General features: G+C 35.9%; 1 long non-coding RNA gene and 1 pseudogene across 1 annotated transcript; one reads left to right on the forward strand and one right to left on the reverse strand.

The window, feature by feature from the left end:
• The first annotated feature begins 1,714 nt into the window (after positions 1-1,714).
• LOC114315567 (solanesyl diphosphate synthase 2, chloroplastic-like) lies at positions 1,715-22,623 on the forward strand (annotated as a pseudogene).
• LOC145795417 (uncharacterized) lies at positions 7,223-9,349 on the reverse strand. The gene is made up of 3 exons (XR_014336350.1): positions 9,133-9,349; positions 8,347-8,422; positions 7,223-7,517 (listed from the first exon to the last, which is right to left on the reverse strand). It is a non-coding gene; the product is annotated as an uncharacterized LOC145795417 (long non-coding RNA).

Below are 22,623 nucleotides of genomic sequence, written 5' to 3' on the forward strand. Positions count from 1 at the left end.
TTGCCTTGCAAATTGAGAAGGGCAGTATACCTCAGATATGCATTTATAGGCTTGAGGGTTCAGAGTGCCAATGAACAGCTCCCTTGGTAATAATATAGAGGCCCGCATATCTTTGTGGGGAGAAGTGGAACATTCCTTATCAGCCAGAAAAGATTGTAGCCAGGTTGGCCCTCTATTGGCTTCGAAAGGACAAAAGAAGGAAGCAGATGGAGAGATAGGAAGTTGATAAAAGAAGGTAAAGTAATAAGCAAAGGAAGCAGGGTAAAGGGCAATCCTGGCATATTTTTCCCCGTAAGTACTAGGATCCTGAACAAGGAATCCTAAACACTTGGGATGTAGGTCAGTAAAATAAGCAAAGAGCCAGAGTTGGAGCACCCAGAGGGGACCTCCTTGGTTAGCATCGAGGGGTTTTTCGCAAAATTGGGAGCAGGTTCTGTAGACATGACCTAGAAGATAAGGAGCAAGAGCGATATGTTTCTTCAAGACGAGTGCCTTCGCAAGTGGAGCAAACTCAAGCATAATCCTCTGAGATGAGGTACAAAAGAGGAATTTGCATAACCAGTATAATATGAAGGAGAAGAGTTCTCTGTCCCGCACAGGACCTTCTCTCTTATTTTCAGCCTTTACGAAGTCACTATAAGAAGAGCTTAGGGCTGGAAGAGAAAATTTGACAAGAAGGTCTGGGTAGTTGGGAGTAAAAGGAGAACCATGGGGTGAAAGCCCTAGGAGATGGCAAATATCAAGAACGGTGGAGGCCATCATACCGCACCGAAACTGGAAGAAATTGAAAGCCATATTCCAAAAACATAAGGCAGCAGGAATCAAAAAGGGGTCTTCAGGAATAATGAACCTGGAAAGTCGAAGGGCATCGAGGATATAAAGCTCTTGCAGGTCATCTTCTCTCGCAGGCACCACTCTGTCATACCATTCCTCCCATTCAGTCCTCAATGTCGGCCAGCAACGATGAGGACGATTTACTTTCCAATTTCCCCAATCAAGCCTTCCTTCGTAGAGAAGGAAATGGTCCTCCAAACGAGGGTACAGAGCTGGGAGTTGAGCAGGAGCCTCCCGGAAGATAGGACCTAGGACGTACTCCTGTTTGTTGCTGTGGCGAGGAACGAAAAGACGACCATCGATGTTACTTGACTCACCAGATGTCAGCTTGCTGATTTCTTCATCGATACAATATTTCAAAGCCATGGTAGGGCTGATATGGTCGCCAGCAAGTACTTTTAGAGAGGAGGGATCCATTGGTAGTAAGCAAAAGAAGAGCAAAGAAGATCAGAAGAACCAGTAGAGAGAAGGGTTTGTAAAAGGCAAGAGATTTCGGAACACGAAACGAGAGGGTTTTAAAACCTTTGTGTCCAAAATTATACCCCATAAGTCGTTAAGTACTAAAAGTACGAATGCGAGGAATTTCTTCCAATATTGATAGTTTTGGAGGGAAGAGCGTATTCCGGAGATTGGGGCCAGCTTCGAAATGAAATATTTGGCTTCGAAAATAAGATCTTGGCGTCAAAAAATCAAATAACAACGGCTTCGAAATACATAAGTCGGCTTCGAAGCCTAGTATATGCTTAAAGGTGCTAAATTGCTTGATTATGGGTCTGTTTAGGGGTTATAAATCAAAGTAACGACCTTCGGAGCAAAACCTAGTATTCTCTGAGTATGAGAAACGCTGTTCGGAGCATACTACATGCTTAAAAATGCTTGAATGCTCAAAGTATTGGTCTACTTCAAAAATCTAAAGACCTGTTTGAAGGTTATCAGTCAAAATGACAACATTCGAAGCAAACCCTAGGACTCTTTAAGGAAGAGGGGCACTGTTCGAAACATCCAAGACCAATCATTGGTTTCTATATGAGCAAGAAGGAATTGCCATAGGTTGCCCTTCGAAGCCAAAAGAGATCAGTTTAAAATTGATTGGCTTTATCAACCATGACCATATATTGGTTACAGTTAGTGTTGAAGAGTAAAGTCATTAAAATCGAAGTACTAAAATAATATCTGCCAGAATTGTCAATTTTACTCCATGAATTGGAAAAAGACATGATTGGTTCTTTTAGTACTTCATTAAACAATTGATTCGAAGGGTGAGATTGTTCAAATTCGAAGTTACGAGTTAGCTATTAAAGATAAAAGGAAACAAAGTCAAACAATGTTAAATACAGAAAGACTTTGTTTACATTAAAGCCAAGATGATTACATTAAGTAACCCTATCTGGGTACAAATTCAAGCTCATAAAAATAAGGAATAGAATAAATAACAAGGTCATGAAATTTTGTCCAGCAATGGTCAATAAATTTCTGTTCTTTCTTTATTATTTCTTCTATCTCTTCTAAAGTTGGTTGCATAAGCTGATGAGCTCTCACTTCATAATAGAGTTCTTCAGCCTTTGCTTCGAAAGCCTCTTCCCTCGATTTTTGTTCCAATTCATCTATAACCAAATCATCCCAGTACGCAGAATCTTTATTCCTGAAGTCATCGAACTCTTCGATAAAATTCTCTGCTTCATACTGGGCATGAATTCGGAGAGATAAAAGTTGATCCAGATTTTGGATAGTGATCTTAGAATTCTGATGCCAGTAGAGAAGCACTGGGAGTTGGTCCAAAAACAAATGAAGTTCTGCTTGGGCAAGAGGGTTGAGGACATGACCCCTAGTCAGGACATCACAAGCCCATTGAAAGTTCTTAAGAGGAATGTCATCCTCAAGAACATTGAAGGGCAGGTGGGAGAAAGCCGCGAGCAAAAGTTGAGCTTGCTTTCGCTCGGCTGGAGAAGGGGGTGACGGAGGTTGGTAAGGTGGAAAAACTTTGTCCATTGGAAGGGCAAGTCTTAGTTTCTCTGTCCAGGAAAGAATGGGAGAAGGAGAAGGAGAAGATGATCCTGCTTCGGAAGATGGGAAGAGAGTAGATGGCTCTGCTTCAGAAGACAAAGGGGAGGGAGTAGATGTTTCTATCTCAGAAGATGCAGAAGAGGGTGTGGATGCCTCTATTATGGGAGATGGCACGGGAGCAGAAGGAACAAAGGCATTAATGTAATCAAGCCAATCAGAAGAACAAATCTTCGCCTTCTTGGCTAAGAATGAAGGGGTATACCCTTGTGCTTCTTCTGGACGCCGGGCAGGGTGCATTATCTTTGTAGGCATGGAAGAAGTATACCAAGCCACAAGCAGAGTCTCTTCCAAGCTACGTCGAAGGTCAATGGGCACGTAAGGGTAGACCACTGAGCTTCGAGCGTAGGAGGGAAACTCCAAGGGGTCAGTGAACTCAACAAAATGGTGATTGATTCGCTCCCTTAAATCATAAGTCTCAGGAGTTGACCAGCTTGTCCAGCCAGAAGCCCCAGAGGGAGAAGAGGTTACAGTTTCATCCCATGCAGAGGTCTGTGAAGAAGAGTTTCCTAAGTCCATATTTGCAACTTGTCGAAGCAAAGGCTTGAGAGTAGTTCGGTCAAAATACAAAGGGAGCTTAGGGGAAGAACTCTTTGTGTCTGTAAGTTTGTAAACCAAGGGATTAAAGGCAATGTGTTCGTAGTCCAAAGGTTTATAATCTGCAAAAGCCTCCATTACCTGAATAGAGAAGGGCGGGTAAAGGTGGCTAATGAATGCGTGGAGATTCTTTCGAGGAGAAATAACATCACTCAAAGGCTCTTCATATGCTTGATCAGTAGTAAGGGAAGTTGATGCAGCCATAGCCTGTTCGAATACTAAGGTATTGGGATGTTCAACGAGTTAATGCAAATGATCACCAAATGGATGACGGTTGTATTTCCAGAATTTGGACTCCATACACGATCTAGAGGCGCGGGAAAACTGTAATCCACTAATATCACCAAGTATTGGGTATATTAGTGCGGGGGGTAATGTTGGCTACATATTTTGTAAAAGCCAGTTACAGTTCGACACGTGGCAGAGTAAGGGTAATAAAGGAAGGTTATTTAAGCCTTTAATCCTGATCGTACACGTGGCAATAAATATTGGTCCTCACATGATCTGAGTAACACTAGATCAATAACGGGATGCAAGATGACATATCTTCAAACGGTTACTCATATTCAAATTCAAGTACAAGAGGGAAGCTCAACTGCCAGTAATGGCGTAATGGAGCTACTTGTAAGGAAGCATGATCAGCGATCATGGAGGAGCAGTTCGACGGTTCGAAGTGCAGTTCGAAGGTCATCACTGACGAGTATAAATAGCAGGGCAGCCTCCAGAAAAAGAGGACGGACTCAGATCATACAAATTAGTCATTTACTTCATATATTTTCTTTTCCAGTCTTTTACATTTCCAGTCTTTAAATACCTGTTCTTTAAATACCTGCACTTTAAATACCCGCACTGCACTTCGATTCATAGGAGTAGCTTCAAGTAGATTCAAGTAGATTCAAGTAGATTGCTGTTGTAAACCTCTCCGAGGCTGAGTTCAGTGTTCATTTTTATGAAATACTTCAATTGTTCTTCATATTACTGTTATTTCTCTTAATTTCTCCTAAGTCAAGCCACCAGTAAAAGTCCTCTTCATTGAGGCTAAAAAGAACTAAAACACAATCGTCTGATAATTGGTTGGCAATCACAATTTCTGTAAGGACTGATTGATCCTTGCTGGCACGCTCACATTCACAAAAATACCCTTCGAAAAGCCAAAAAGCCAACACCGACACACATCATTTATATTAGTTCGGATTGTTTTAGCTTTAGTAAAAGAGAGGTCAGTGTAATTATATTGTGGATTCATTGTATTTTTTTCTAAACCTTAAGGGTGATCAGCATAATTTGCCCGTTAAAATATGAGTCTAAATTTCCCATTCTCTCTTTTATATGCTTCCGTTTTGAGGAAAATTTTTTGCTAGATTATTGGTGCAGACAACCCGGTTTTGATGTCTGCCACTGAATAGATTTTCAGTGCTAGTGGGAAGAGGATGAGGCCAGCTTCGATGTTCCTAGTGTCAAGAGCAACAACAGAAATTGCAGGCTTGATGTCAGCAGTGTTATTTGTATTTGTTAAAATACACTTTCTGAGATATTAAACAAAATAGATGTTTTATTCAATACTATTATTTCTTACCAGGGAACTTACCAAAGAACATAGGTGCTTGGTAGAGATTATTGAGATGATCCATACTACAAGCTTGATTCATGATGACGTATTAGATGAAAGTGACGTGCACAGAGGTAAGCCTTTAGGTATATGTTGCTGCTCTCGGTTTATTCAAAATTCGGTGCTGTTGTGTGGCATCAAAATCATTGTCATGATTCATTTCACATTTCAGTTTATACTGTTGAAACCTCCTATCTGTATTGAACTCCAGCACAGTTCATGTCATTGTTTCACATGATATTGCTGATTTCTAATTCTTAAGTTGAATGAGTCTACGATACGGAACTTGCTAGCAGAAACTTTCAACTGTTTCCCAAAATATTTGGTGGTTTTAGTCCAGATTTTACCAATATAAACTTGACAAGACCGTTAAGTAGTTATGTCATCTCTATTTGTGTTAACATTATATGCAATTTTTCATAACAAGTATTAGATTTGACAAGTTCCATTGTTTGTAGTTCTATCTAGAAGTCTAGATTAGGATTTATACAATTGAGTTTTGTTTAGCTAAAGTGGCCTACATAACATAGATTTTTGGTTAAACAATAGTAACAGAGGAAGGAAATACATATTGGTGGAACTATGTGCCGACACGTTTCTCTGTCTTGTTGCGAACTTTATAAATGTTTGCATTCAGGACATGAACCTAAATTGAAATGGCGTGTACCATGTTTGAATTATCCCTTGAGCCATTTTTTTTGAGTTTTCTTTCAGTTGTTTTTTTGCACCCCCGGGGGGACGTTAAGTAGTGTCACTGGTTTATGTGCTGTAGACCAAGCAAACCATGAGATCTTGCTCTATTGTTTTCAAAGGTATAAGGTTGACCCCACACACAAATGGCAAACTTTTGAGGTTCTGTTACTTTATGCAAAAATTTAAGTGGCATCATATATAAGGACGTCTCTTTCAAGTTTCAACTTTCAACCATTAAAATGAGTAACTAGACAGCCGCTCTCTTCATAGCTATATCACGTTTCTGGCTATTTGCAGGAAAAGAAGCTGTTCACTAACTTTTTGGTACAAGAGTGGCAGTGCTTGCTGGGGACTTCATGTTTGCCCAGTCATCACGGTACCTTGCTAATCTTGAAAATCTTGAAGTCATCAAGCTCATCAGTCAGGTATTGCACCACAAGTCCTTAAAAACTTTAATTGGTGTTCATGCTTCTCTCTCACATGCTAATAACCCTCGAAAGTTTCTATTTGGAATTTCGTTAGGTTTAATCTCTTCAAACGGAATGAATAGAGATAGAATCAGACTAACATGCCAATTTGGCCACTATTAGTAGATAAAATAGTTTCTTTCTCTTAAAATCCCAAACAATTCGATATTATATTGTTAGCCTTTGATCAAGAGCTACTACAAAACAGCCTCCTTAATCACCGCTAGCACCAAAGGAGCTTCCATTTTTAGTGGGGTCGATAGCGATATTAATGAGCAAATGAATCTGCATGGTAAGAATCTCGGACTATCCTTCCAAGTTGTTGATGACATTTTGGATTTCACACAGTCTGTGGAGCAGCTGAGAAAGCCAGCTAGAAGCGACTTGGCAAAAGAGAACCTGACTGCGCCAGTAATTTTCACACTAGAGAAATAACCGAAACTGAGAGAGCTCATTGAATCTGAATTCTACAAGAATGGTTCACTCGATGAGGCCATTGAAATATGAAGGTATGAGAGGTGATCACACCATAATATGGTGAACCCTCTCATATCAAATCAAAGTTTGATATGGTGATTCATACCTTCCCGCAGGAAGAAGCAACTGGAAGCTTGAATTTTGAATGAAGAGTCACAATGGTTAGAAACATGGTGACCATTGAGTTTGATGATTCAATTTCAATGGTTGTAACCATTGATCAAAAGTCACCATATATACTGTAAATATATAGACAGAACATGGGTTCATTTCACTTGAATTCTCTCTTTATTTCTCTTTCGGATTGTATATTCTTGTGTGATAAGCACCCTCACGGGAACTCCGATTGTAACAACCCAATCTTGGCAAGGCAAAACCCTGCCAAGAGGGTGCACCTCAAACGCTATAGCACCTTTACACCACAATTCCTGTATAATTCTTACATCACATCACCACATCACCAAAAGTGTATAAGACCTTTCAATTGCCTAACATATATGAGATGATCTATTCAAAGACAAAAAAAGTATTATCATGCTAAAAGATAGTTCCCAAGCATTTCCTCCCAAAAAAAAAAATAATACATACTAATCACGAATCCATCAATACATCCAACTTCATAAGCAATATTTACAATCAACCTCCTTCATAAAAAAAAGGGTAAGCTTACATCCTAGAATGACCCTAAGCAAAACCTCAACCACAAGATGCCCACCTGTGATCCTTCAAAAAAATTCTAGTCTTCCAAGTTGAGGCGAGCCACACAAAAGTCTATGAATCTGAAAAAAAAATTATTTAAAAGAATGAGCTAAAGCCCAATGAGTATACCAATACCATGGAGTTATAAAACTTGCTCCTACCAATAGGGTTCAAAATAAAGATACTAAACATAAGAGCTTAATTGGACTTAAATTTATACAAAATAAAAATAAAAATGATGAAATACAATTTTCATAAAACGTTATCAAGATTTTTCCAAGGAATCTCATAAGGCAGAAAAAAATACATTTGGATAATGAAAGTAAACAAAAATATAACTTTTCAATACATTAAGATTTCCTGCCCATCATACAATCCACTACATAGCCTTAGGGTCGCGTTACCTCGCGACTTAGGTGGTGACGGTACCGTTACCCAAAACATAACCATAGGAACATAGCTCATGTCATCGTAGCACTTCAATTCTCATTTCAATGTTTCGGTCCCCGGGACCCCTTATACATACAACGACCCTTATGGTCCTTAAAACATTTCGGTCCCCAGGACCCCAAAGCATTTTGGCCCTTGTGGCCCCAAAGGCTATATTCGGTTATATGATCAATAAAATAAATACCCTCACATAACCTTTCACTGTCATTCAATCATCATCATCATAAAATTTGAAAGACTCAACTTAAATAAATTCTCATAAAAAAATTAATGCTTCATTATACAAATGAAATCATATCTTTATTAAAATTCAACCATTGGCCTCAATAAATTTATAGATTTTCTTTTTATACATATATCATGATGAAATGTATCATTCATTTCCTTTAATTCAAAAATTATTTTCAAACTTTGTAATAAAGATAGATGTAAGGTAATTTCCATGGTAAGTATACTCACCTCCCAATTAGCAAAAGCATAGATTGAAACTCTACGAATTAATTCCCAAGAGGTGTAGAGACGCCTCCCTCCAATCCTAACAATTGGTAAATAGGATCTAAAATTAAGGAAAAGCTTTCAATGAAAATTACAACATCTACAAAATTTATCCTAAATAAGACATGCTATGGAATGACAAGCTAAAGAACTCCTCCAACTTCAAGTCACCCAAACAAATTTCTTATCCAATCTCCACAACACCCATCCATTGTACATTTTTTGAGTTAATAAACTTTTTAAATATCCAATCAATTTATATGCACAATACCACCATCAATAAACTACAAAAGTCAAAAATCAACATTTTCATAAACTCAACAACTTAAGTAAAACCACTTCAATCATTTATAAAATTCCTCCATAGAACATAGAGATACCCAATCTACCATTTATCAAGTCAATTTCAACATATAAATTTCCTAACACCAAAATCCCCAATTTTTTTACATCACATTCAAACCCTAGATTAACCCAAATCTTAATCTCCAAAACAACCATCAAATTGATCATTTTTCTACATGTAAAATACTCATAGAAACTAATTGAGAGTATAAAACTCAACAATCAAACCTGAATCATAATAGATCTAAAATAGAAAAATTTCATCATCTTTAACTCAAAATATGTAAAACCCAATTTAAATAATTAATCTTAAAATCTTCATTTTTAATCCTCTAAAAATCCATCTTGAATCAATTTATGTCTAGATTATTTTAACTATACTAAAAAAAAGATGAAATTTCTTACCTTATGATGATTTTTCCACAATTTTTTTTTTTTTTTTGCTTGACTCTTGGTATCCCACAAAACCCTCTTCTCCTTTGTTCTTCCTTCAATTCTCAAGCCTTCAGTTCCTTCCTTCTCTCTCTCTCTCTCTCTCTCTCTCTCTCTCTCTCTCTCTCTCTCTCTCTCTGGGCCTTTCTCTCTTTACGGCTCAAGCTCTCTTCCTGAATGTCAAAGAATGAATTCAATGGGCTCTATCTAATACAACGTATAAACAATGAATAAACACACACACAGCCATCTTTTCACATCCAGATTTTCTCAACACACACACACACCCACAAACACACCCAATTCTAGATTATTCTACAATTTACTGTATGATCAAAATTAATTTAACTAAGCAACACTTAGTCTTAATAAATCTTGATTAACACATAATTAAATCAATCATGACTAATCCCAAATCCCACTTAATTTAATTAGTCTAATCTGACTTCCTTTAGAGCCCAATTAATAATATTTAAATTTATTAATCTGAATCAGAATTTTTTATTATTTTTTTTTATTTTTTTAATCAAACTCCCAAAAGGCTCCAAATATTAAATTAAAATTATTGTCATCATCAATTTTGATTTCTCAAACCATTTAGGCCTTCAATTTCTAATCAGATTCCAAATTTTCGTCAATAAATTACATATTCAAACTGGACACCCCATAAATAAATTTAATTCGTAATAATCACAATTCTCAATCCTCATAATTTAATTAACCTAATTAACTCCAATTCAGACCTAATTAATCGAATCTCAATTCTACTAAACTGAATTGAATATTTAATTAAACTCCCAAATGGGTCCGTAATTAAAAATTAAATTGATTCAACTTCTTAATTTCACGTCCTTAAGCCATTTGGACCCTTAATTTCTAATTGCAAAATAAATCTTTAAAAGAATCATATACGAATCAGATTCCACAATTATCATAAATCCCAAACTAAATTAGGATAACGACTAATTAAAATCCCAAATCTCCTTAATTAACCAAATATAAAATATTATACGTGGCGGGGTTGTCACAATCTCTCCCCCTTAGAAAGTTTGGTCCTCCAAACTTAAGTCACTTGTACTTGAAAACGAATCAAATAGCTTTGCTTCATTTCATTCCTCCTTTCGAAGTAACTTTCTTACCATTCGATTTTCTCATCACAGGAGTTCGACTCATTCTCATTTATTTGTTGGTTCATAACCCAAATTGGTGATTCATCATAATCTATATTGTCATCAAAGGTCATTCAGTAATCAATAATATGTACTAGACCTTGAAATCAACCTCATAACATTAAACCATGAAACATATTAATCACAATGTACTATTCTCGTCAATCACTTAATTTATATACTTCTACTCATCCATTCACATGTCTCCAATAATTCACATATCGCCAAATAATCCACATGTCTCCAATTCATTGAGGATCAATCACAAATGATATTCGTGATCCAACTTAACTTCAAATAAATCAAAATACTCCATTATTGACATCTCATATGAAGTCTCCAAAATAGACTAAGTATTTAACACAGCCTTAATGACAAATTCAATTTTTATTTTTATTTTTTATTTTATTTTATTTTATTTTTTTGGGTCCACAAATACTCGGACCACAATGGCCTTATTGACAAACCAAATAGGCTGGGGTTTTACTCCATTGGTTCCACAAAATAACTGTTTAATCTCAGAAGTCAAAGACGACTCGCTTAGGTGTATGATCACATCCACTTGAGAGATAGAAAATCCATTCACTCAAAACGTTACATTCTAGGGTCCATATCGAACCATAATCATAATACAAGTTCCCAAGTAATATAATTCTCTAACTAACGAAAAAAACATTTTTTTTTTATTTAGTTATTTATTATTATATAATAATATTTCCAATGATACATTCATCTTATAACAATTAGCTTCAAATGAATGGATAGGTCTTGAATCAATTAACGTGTGGACACTTTACTCACAATTAGTTGAGGTACCCGAAATAACAATCTTATTCTAATTGTCTTAACAATCTCATATTGGGTTCCAAATGCCTAAGCAAATAAATTCTAAATTTTCCAATTCTCTTGTATGCATATATAACTTACTTCAACCATCAAGTAGCATCAAAGCTATCATCAAAGTATTTTGAAACCAAATTTTGTCTTTCTCAATCCTTTGCAAGTTAGTCAATTCAAATTCTTTGTCCTAAGAGGTTCTTAAGAAATATGCATTTATAACTTCGGCAAAAATATTTTCTTGCTTTTCATTTCGCAATAACTCTTCTAAGTAGTAGTACTAGATACAGGCTTCTTTACAATAAATCTAAGTCTTGGTCATACTCTAATATTCTTAGCATTTTCAGATGGAGTTCCAAAATCCAAGTAAATGTATCTTATGCCTGCCAAACATTAGGTAGGAAAGATTCACATATCCCAAAACATATATGACATAACAACTCAAAATTCTATACACATGCTTAAAGTACTCCTTTACTTAGCAATTGGGTTAGAAACTAATCTTTAAACTGACTGGCTGACTTGAAATCTCCTTAAAATTTTATTACTCCTAAATAATCCTTCGTTAGTTGTTCTATCTCTCCATATTTGTAGTATGCTCTTAAAATTCGATGATATACCCCGTTATAATATTTGCAACAAATCGAACATTTGGGGAATGAACTTATATCTTGCTTAAAATTTCTAACCACTCCAAACTTTGCTTAACACTTAATACTCTGCTTCTCAAACATATTATGTAATTCCTTCTTTGACTTAACACTTTACTTTTCTTATAATCTTGCAGTTTCCCATAGCATTATTGCCTAGCTTTCATTATATTTCTTAACACTTCCTCTATTTTGCCCAATTGCTCCAACATAGACTCAACTTCCATTTCGTTCTTTCTTCTCATTATCTTTTCTTAGAGTCACAAGACAAGATAGATAGCAGTCGGGGTAATATTGGATAACCTAAATCATACATCACAAATTCAACCATAATTAAACAATTCCTTTTTTTTTTTTTTTTTTGCAAAGAGATTGGTAGGGCAACCTATTCATTCCCATGAAGTTGATCAAGAATTTCCGATTCGAAACTATGTTGACCGAACGTGATTCTAATCGGACTTTCAAGGTCATCAACATATGTATGAACTTCCATGGTTCATATAGTAGGTCCTTCACCAAAATAGCATATCATCTTCATATCAAATAGTTTTCTAACTCTCAATCACCATAGTTCGACACACTTCATTAATCATCAAATACTTTAACTTCCTAAAATGTTCTCAAACTCTAATTTTACATTTAACCACATAGCCTTCCTAACTTCCATCAAAAACTTTTAATTCTGTTTAATACTGTGTTCACATGAATCAATATGCATGTACTCACCAATGTGCTATGATCAAAAATTACATTTCCCTTATAGCATAAAAAGAAAATTTCACAATAACTCTTATCTTCAACACTAAACTTGTTGAACACACATATCCCAGTCCTTCTTAATCATCGAAATTCCAAAATAACCTTTAGTTCTTATAATATTACATTCTCGCAGATCATTATACTTGTACTCACTAATATTTACTTACAATGTGAAAAAGTTCCTCAATAGTTCTTGGCGTTTAGCCTCAATATCACACTTATTAAACAAACACATTTCGGTCCTCTTATAAGCAACAAAATACCCTACAACTCTTAATTCTTGGTTTTAATACTTAAATCTATTACACAAACACATATATTCCCAAGTGCACAACTTATCACTTACTTATTAGATGCATGCAACTTAACTCTGTTCTAGACATTCTAACGCTCAATGGACCCGTGTGTGAGATATTAACTCGTGCTCTGATACCAAAAATGTAACAACCCAATCTTGGCAAGGCAAAACCCTGCCAAGAGGGTGCACCTCAAACGCTATAGCACCTTTACACCACAATTCCTGTATAATTCTTACATCACATCACCACATCACCAAAAGTGTATAAGACCTTTCAATTGCCTAACATATATGAGATGATCTATTCAAAGACAAAAAAAGTATTATCATGCTAAAAGATAGTTCCCAAGCATTTCCTCCCAAAAAAAAAAATAATACATACTAATCACGAATCCATCAATACATCCAACTTCATAAGCAATATTTACAATCAACCTCCTTCATAAAAAAAAGGGTAAGCTTACATCCTAGAATGACCCTAAGCAAAACCTCAACCACAAGATGCCCACCTGTGATCCTTCAAAAAAATTCTAGTCTTCCAAGTTGAGGCGAGCCACACAAAAGTCTATGAATCTGAAAAAAAAATTATTTAAAAGAATGAGCTAAAGCCCAATGAGTATACCAATACCATGGAGTTATAAAACTTGCTCCTACCAATAGGGTTCAAAATAAAGATACTAAACATAAGAGCTTAATTGGACTTAAATTTATACAAAATAAAAATAAAAATGATGAAATACAATTTTCATAAAACGTTATCAAGATTTTTCCAAGGAATCTCATAAGGCAGAAAAAAATACATTTGGATAATGAAAGTAAACAAAAATATAACTTTTCAATACATTAAGATTTCCTGCCCATCATACAATCCACTACATAGCCTTAGGGTCGCGTTACCTCGCGACTTAGGTGGTGACGGTACCGTTACCCAAAACATAACCATAGGAACATAGCTCATGTCATCGTAGCACTTCAATTCTCATTTCAATGTTTCGGTCCCCGGGACCCCTTATACATACAACGACCCTTATGGTCCTTAAAACATTTCGGTCCCCAGGACCCCAAAGCATTTTGGCCCTTGTGGCCCCAAAGGCTATATTCGGTTATATGATCAATAAAATAAATACCCTCACATAACCTTTCACTGTCATTCAATCATCATCATCATAAAATTTGAAAGACTCAACTTAAATAAATTCTCATAAAAAAATTAATGCTTCATTATACAAGTGTTGCTAGAATTTAGGGTTAACACCAACCTTGGTGGTGTCGACACCTGCCTCTTGTTGCTGTCCACAAAGGTTAACACCAGTCTGGGAAGGGTCGACCCTTGTATGTTGCTGAATCTAGAAGTTGCTTGCTGAAATTTAGTGTCGACACCAGTCTGGAAGGTGTCGACACCTTGCCTGTTGCAAAGATTGCTTTTCTTCCTAAAGGGTCGACCCCTTTGCCCGAAGGGTCGACACTTGCGTGTAATTTTTACCTTTTTGGGCTGGTTTGGGCCCTACGTTTTGGGGGTTTTTGACTTCTTCTTTTCATTTGACTTTTTCTTTTCATTTGACTTTGGGGCTGTTATTCTATTATTACCTTGTTACTATAAATAGGCTCCAAACATATTTTCATTTCACTTTTCTCCTCTTTCCTCTCTCTCAAACCATGAGTTCTCTTCTCTCTCTCTAAAACTCAAACTTTTTCAGTTAAATCTATAGATCTACTCACCTAGGGTGATCTTTTCACCTTGGTCCTTTAAGAAAGAGTGTAAATCTCGTCAAAGGCTTCATTTTGATCCAAATAGTTAATGGTTTCGTCGCCGGTGAATTTTGGGTTGTCATCTCCTTGCTTCAAGAGGTAAAGGTTTCTAGTTCTCTTTCAATACCCTCATTTATAGATAGATTTGTGGTATTTTCTTTATATAAATACAAAAGTTTATATTTTTATGCATATTGTGATGAATCATGAGATTGGGGGTTAGGGTTTGAAGAGAGTTGGGTTTATTTGTTGGGTTATGATCTTGGGTCATGAGTTTGGGTGTAAAAGTAATAGAAGGGTTGGAATAAAATGTGTTTTTGTGAAAAGCTTTAATTTTCTCTTAAAAACCCTAGTTTGGCTCATGAAGATGGTTAATGGTTTTGCTTCAATTGATAGTAGAATCATGAAATTAAGGTGTTAAATTACACATGTACAAGTTTAATTGAAATGTTAAAGAGTTTGAAAAATTTAGGTAAAAGTTACGATTGAACTTTTAATGTTGATATTTTAAATTATGTTATAATATGAAACTAAACTTGGGGGAAAAGAAATTACTAATGGAATGGATGATATGAGTTTTGTGTTGAAACGGTTGTGTTGAATTTTGTTGTGTGTTAAGTGAATTGTATTGGGTTATGTTGTGTTGAGTTAAGTTGGGTTGTGTTGAGTTTGGTTAAGTTGTGTTGTGTGGAGTTGAGTTGAGTTGTGTTGGGTTGTGTTGTGGTTGGTACCCGCGCGGGGAGTCGAAAAGGTTTTTGGGGGCCCGCGTTCTACCGTATAATAGTCGACAAATGTGGGGGATGGTTTTAAAATTGAAAAACGATTTTTCGGTACCCACGGCTTTCCGTATAATAGCCGGTAAATGTAGGGGTGATTTGAATTCAAGGTGCCCAATTGCCCTGTCTAGGCTTATCGTTGGACGAATGTGGGAAAATGTTTTTAGGTGTCAACACAATTCTGCCATATAATAGCCGGCACAAGTGGAAAAATGATAGTTTTCGAAAATGTTTTAGGTGCCCACGTCTTGCTGTATAACAGCCGACAAATGTAGGGGATGGTTTTAAAAAGTTGAAAATTGGTTTTTGGAAAAATTTGGTTTTTAGGAGAAAATGGTTTTTGGGAGTTCACTTCCCGTCGTATAATAGTCGGCAAAAAGTGGAAAGTGTTATGGATTGGGTGCCCGCTGTCCCACCGTATCAAGTTGGCAAAAGGTGGAATATGTTGAGAAATGTGTTGAGTCGATGATAATATGTGTGAATTGAGATGAACTTATGAAATTACAATTGGTGTGTAATTTGGCATGGAAAAGGAATGCATATAAAAATTATCTGAAGAAATTGAATTAAAAGGGTTTATTATCCTTGTGATATGTTGAATTATAATTGATAATACAAATGTGGATGTGATGTAGTTGTTAGGCAAGTAGGAGTTGAGTGTAGGAGAGTTTTTATTGAATATAAAGGAGACTTGGATTTCTACGTTAAGGAGTTATAGTAATAAAGGATTGACAGGTGGGAATGGAGTGTATGAGGGTTGTTTTTGCGTATTAAGGGAACATGAACTTGAGGTTATGGAGTTTTAAGAAATGTAATGAGTAGAAAGAGAAAATGGAATTAAAAAGACGAATATTAAAAATGGAAATTAAATGAGGAATATTTTGGAATTGGTTAATAAATTTAAAATGATGTTGTTCCTTAAACATATTTGTTTTCAAAAAGGATTTGTGGTTTTTTGATGATAAGGGATAATTTTTATGGTTGAAGGTTTTCCTTAAATGTTCAATAAATTTTTTAAAAAAAGGTACTCTACGTATGATATTTTGAAATTACAGAACATCATCTTATTATATGGTATCATCCTGCATGTATGATCATTTCTATCTATAGGATGGTTATAGTTTTGGAACTATGAGATTCCTGCTGGCAATTGTGCTTACCCCTTGTTGTTTCATTTCCTACAGGAAGAGAAGTCGGATTAATTGGTTGGAGAATTAAGAAGTTCACGTGTCTGTTAGGTGTAATTTCATAATAGATGTGAAAGAAATGAATTTTGTACATTGATGTTTATAATTATTTATTTGTAACTCCGTAGCGGGAGCTTGGCATGTATTATTATTATTGTTATATTCATCATGAGAGAGAACATATACTATTATACTTCTATTACTCAAAGGTAATAGATATATAAAATAAAAAAAAAGACCTAAATTAAAGGCTTTTGGTAATGATTCCCAGTAATTAAAAATCGAGGCGTGATAGCCAATCTAGGCGGCCCAACCCAGCAATAGAGGCACAATCAAGTAGCCCAAAATCGCAGCCCATCTCCCAGCGCCCAGATTCGCGCGTCGGCCCAATGCCTAGTGCTTTACGCCCTTCTGCTCCGCTTCCGAACCCGCGTCCATCTGCTCTGCCCGACCGGCATCTGTCTGACCCATGTGTCATGTCGGTTTGGTCCCAGCCGGCCCAAACCGGTTTAGCCCAGCCCTTGAACCGGCAACAACTTGGTCCAAATGATTTTTAGGTCCGTTCTCGCTCATTTCAAAGCCATTTTTAGTCATTCAAAAGCCAAAATCTCTAGAATTCTTCTTAGAATTTTTCCATGGGTAATAATACTAATATTCCGGAAGAAATAATCAGAGAATAAGGCTATTCAAGGGTGTTACCTAGGAAAACATCCAAAGAAAAATTTTCTAATAAACACCATTGTGTTCCTTGGGCTCGTAACTATTTTTACAAGACTCATAAGCATGGTTTTGGGTTCAATAGGCCATTGGGTTTTCATTATTCTTCTTACCCAAGCCAAGAAGACTGTTGTATTCCTCCACATCAATATTTTGCTTATCACGAGAGTCGACTCAACAACTACAAGGCTTATTCTTATTAAGACTTGTCGTTGTATTTCATTTGCTTTTTTTTTTTGGTAATATCCACATTTTTATTTTTATTGTAACACATTTGTTTTTAGTATGGCTATTAAAAGTGGTATTGATTCTTCAAGAATTGAGATGCTTAATGAAAATAATTTCCAAGCATGGAAACACCACATTTCTTATCTTCTTACACATGACAAAACATTGCACACTTTATCCACTTATAAACCAGATGATGATTCTAATTGGTTTCAAAATAAATGGATAGAAGATGATGCAATGGCAAAGGCAACTATGTTACATAATATGAAAGACAACATTATTCTGCTATTCGAAGAACATAAAACTGCAAAACAATTAATGGAAGCACTAAAAAGTAAGTATGGAGTTCGATTGGACACTCAAATTCAATTGCTCTTGGGCAAATATAGTAACACTCGTATGAGTGATAATGATAATGTTGGTGATCATGTTAATCAGATGGAATTAATTGCTAAAGAATTATCCAACGCCGATCACCCTTTGTCAGACAAGATGTAAGTAACTACAATACTTAATACTTTTCCATTGTCTTGGGATCACGTTGTCACATCTCTAACTCATAGAGGATGAGAGATTTCAATTGTGACATTGCCTGTACTCTTAGTTTTGGAAGAAGAAAGAATGAAGCGAAGGTGTAAAGAAGGATTATCTTCTAACTTGTTGATGGCACAATCTTCGCCACTACCATAGAATAATTCTCACACACCATTCAACAAGAAAAAAGACTATTTTTTCAAGAAAAAATGGAAGAACGGGCTTCAAAAAGGATGTCAAAAGTAGCAAGGATGGCAAAAGCAACATCACAAGAGTCAAACTGACCCATGTTACAATTGCGGTCAAAAAGATCATATCAAAGCCACTTGTCCTCAGAACAAGCAGAAAAAGGATCATAATTCCATTGCCAGGATTGTTTCTGAAGCAATGGTGCTTGAACCTTCATCAAATTCATGGTGGATTGATTCTGCTGCAACTAGGCATATCGTGCGAAACAAAGACATGTTCGTGGAGTTTACTAAAAAGAAGATTGGTGAACACAAAATCTACGTGGACAGCAACTCCTATAGTGATGTGTTGGGCATCGACAACTGTCAATTCTCTATTAATGGAACTTCCATTGTGCTTCATGATGTGCGTTATGTACCCAGCATTCTCTGAAAGTTAATTTCAGTTCCAGTATTAACCAAAAGGGTTTTGAGATTAATTTTAGGTTTAACACTGTGTTGATTAAGAAAGGAAATGTATTAGTGAAAGGTGTAAGAGTAAATGACATGTTCTATCTTTCTATTGATAATAATAAAGTATGTATTTCTGATTATTTGTCTGTTTCTACCAGTAATAGTTCTTATTTATGGCATCGAAGATTAGGTCACATTAATAAAAATAAAATGTCTTGAATGTTTCAAAGTGGTCTATTGTCTAAAATGTGTTTTGATGATTTTGATATATGTGAACCATGTATCAAAGGAAAAATGACTAGAAAAACATTTTTAAAACATTGGAAATCATCGAAATTACTTGACGTAATTCATTCGGACATTTGTGGCCCAAGAATTAAAACTCATTGAGACGTGGAATACTTTATTACTTTCACTGATGATTATTCAAGATATGGACATATCTACCTCCTTAAACACAAATCAGAGGCAATTGAGAAGCTTAAGGAATATAAATTAGAAGTAGAAAAACAACTTGGTCAGTCCATTAAAAACTTGACAAATGATAGAGGTGGCAAATATGAAGCTACAGATTTTTTCTACATAGATAATGGCATCAAACATTTGTTTACAATGCCATACACACCACAACAAAATGGGATCGCAAAAAAATGAAATCATACTCTAATGGAAATGACAAGGTCTACAATGGATCATGTTGATCTTTCTATTCATTTTTGGGGGGGAAGCCTTGTCCACCGTTGCGTACATATTAAATAGAATCGAAACGAAAGCCAAACCTCTAACTCCTTATGAATACTAGAATGGTACTAAACCTAATGTTCAAAATCTCAAAGTTTGGGGATGTAAAGCACATGAACTTATTCCCAAACCTTTAAAGGATAAATTTGGAAGTAAAACTTAGGAATGCAAGTTTATTGGCTATGTTGAAAATGGGAGTGGTTATCGCTTTTACCATCCCGAACGTGGATTGATAGAAAGTAGAGATGCTATTTTCTTGAATCCACTGATCTTGTTACTCCTATTGAACAAATTGAAATACTCTCCAAAGTATCTGCGGATTCTTCTCTTCCTTCTTTGTCACTCGATCCACAAATTCACCCTGAACCACTTAATAGTGGGAGGAAACAAAAGCTACATGACGTTGTTTTACCTCCTTTGAATCCTGAGATAAGTAGGAGTAAGAGAGCAAGACATCTATCTATGTTTTTGAAAGATCATTATGTTTTTCAAGTTGAAGAGCTTAATAACATAGTAGATGATCCTACTAGTTGTAATGAATCAATGAGTAGCAGTGATGCTACACAATGGCTTGAGGCAATGAATGAAGACCTTGAGTCAATCAAGAAAAATGATGTTTGGGAATTAACCGATCTCCTAAATGGAAGAAAAGCCATTGATTGCAAATGGGTTCTTAGAAAGAAATTCACAGTAAATGGAAGTTTGGAGAAATACAAGGCAAGGCTAGTAGCCAAGGGATTCATACAGCACCCTGGAGTAGACTTTGTGGATATGTATTCTCCTGTTGCAAAATTTGCCTCAATAAGGATTCTAATGGTGGTAGTAGCCAGGATAGATTTTGAATTGCATCAATTAGATGTTAAAACAGCTTTTCTCAATGGCAAATTAAAAGAGAAAATTCATATAATGCAACCTGATGGTTTCCAAATCCAAGGCAACGAAGATAAAGTCTACAAGCTGAAAAGATCCTTGTATGGACTCAAACAATCGTCAATACAATGGTATTTGAAATTCCACCAAGCCATTTTAGAAATGGGCTATGTTGTGAGTCCAGTAGATCACTGTGTTTATATCTGGAAAAATGATGATAAGTTAGCAATATTGTCTTTATATGTGGATGACATATTGTTAGCAGGAAATTGTCCAGATATGATTATAAAAACCAAAACTTTCTTGGCATCTAGATTTGAAATGAAAGACATGGGTCTTGCAACCTATGTTCTAGGAATTAGAATTTCAAGAGATAGAAATTCAAAATTATTATATCTAGATCAAGAAAAATATCTAGACAAGGTGCTCAAAAGATTTAATATAGATAATTGTAATTCTTTAAGCACACATGTTTGCAAGGGACAAAGTCTTAGTAAAAGTATGAGTCCTCAAACTAAGTCTGAAATTGAGAAAATGAGAGATGTCCCATATGCTCAGGTAGTAGGCAGCCTAATGTATGCTATGACAAGCACAAGACCTAACATCTGTCATGCAGTCGGATTAGTAAGAAGGTTTCAATCTAATCCAGGTAAAGAACATTGGCAAGCAATCAAAAGAATATTCAAATATTAAAAGGCACTAAAAATTTGAAATTGTGTTTTGGTTTGTGTGATCTAGACATAAAAGGATACATTGACGCAGATTTTGTAGGAGATATAGATAATAGAAAATCTACTAGTAGTCATGTGTTCTTATTTAGTAGAACAACAGCTTCTTGGTTAAGTAAGAAACGGAGTTGTGTTGCAAAGTACACTATGTAATGCGGTCTGGATAAAACGATTTGTTGATAGCTTACAATTAGGTACACCTGCCAGACCGGTCAATATGTTTTTTGACAATTAGTCTGCCATTTCGTTAATAAAAAATGGAGTGAATAGCTCTAAGGGAAAACATATTGATGTAAGTTATCACTATATTCAGGACATAGTGGAGAGAGGTGAAATTAAAGTCGACTATATATCCTCAGAAGAGATGGTGGCCGACCCTATGACCAAAGGGTTGTCTCTGGAAAAATTCAGAGAACATGTAACTAATATGGGATTGAAAAATGTCTAGCTAGGTGGTTTAGCTACTTATATAAGAACATAGTCGGATGACTCTGGGAACGCCTAGATAACCAATGTTTTGCGACTCTATCTTGCATGGAAACATGTGTTTGGTCAGGCAATAAGATAAACGAACTGACAAGGTACATATATCATAGTTAGCATGAGATGTAAATTCCATGATATGCAACATGCTGACTAGATGATGTTGTCTGCTTGATCAACAAAAAGTCATTGATAAGGTGTGTTAAGGAAACCTTCCGAAATGGGCCTTAGAGGAAGTACTTAGCAATAATTTCGGCGCAGGTCGATACATGAGGAATGTGTGCGACTGAAATCGTAAATGGTGATTGGGTATGGACTGTGAACCTAACACTGAAAATTGATGTCGTTCATTTGAAATATGGTGAATTGAAGTCATCTTGAGTGTGTTTTTAGTAGGAGAACACATTCGTACAGGTGCGGTTAGATTGGTGGCAAAAACGTGTACACGTATCGCCAAGTCACAATCAGACGTCGATCTATGAGGTACATTCATAAATGAAAGTTGGCATGAGGTAAAATTTTGGTACCAAAGTAAACATGCCTAACTCAGGTTTTATCACCATTATTCTAATGTGATCAAGTGGGAGATGAAGGTATGAGGGGTGATCACACCATAATGTGGTGAACCCTCTCACACCTAATCAAAGTTTGATATGGTGATTCATACGTTCCTGCAGGAAGAAACAACTAGACATTTGCATTTTGAATGAAGAGCCACAATGGTTGGAAACATGGTGACCATTGAGTTTGATGATTCAATTTCAATGGTTGTAACCATTGACCAAAAGCCACCATATATACTATAAATATATGGACAGAACATGGGTTCATTTCACTTGAATTCTCTCTTTATTTTTCTCTTCTGGATTCTATATTCTTGCATGATAAACACTCTCACGGGAACTCTGATCCTTTGCCATTGTTAAGTCTATCTTACAAAATAGTCAAGAGTTGTGGGGGGGATTGAGAGAGCTCGAGATCTAGCAAAAGAAAAGGTTGAGCTCGCGATCCAAAACCTTTAGTGTCTTCCTCAAAGCGCGTTTCGATTAGCACTTGTGGGAATAGTGATGTATAATCTAGAGCGGATTGATTAA

The sequence above is a fragment of the Camellia sinensis genome, chromosome 7 (assembly GCF_055761805.1).
Source record: "Camellia sinensis isolate YWXY chromosome 7, ASM5576180v1, whole genome shotgun sequence".
Lineage (NCBI taxonomy): Eukaryota > Viridiplantae > Streptophyta > Magnoliopsida > Ericales > Theaceae > Camellia > Camellia sinensis.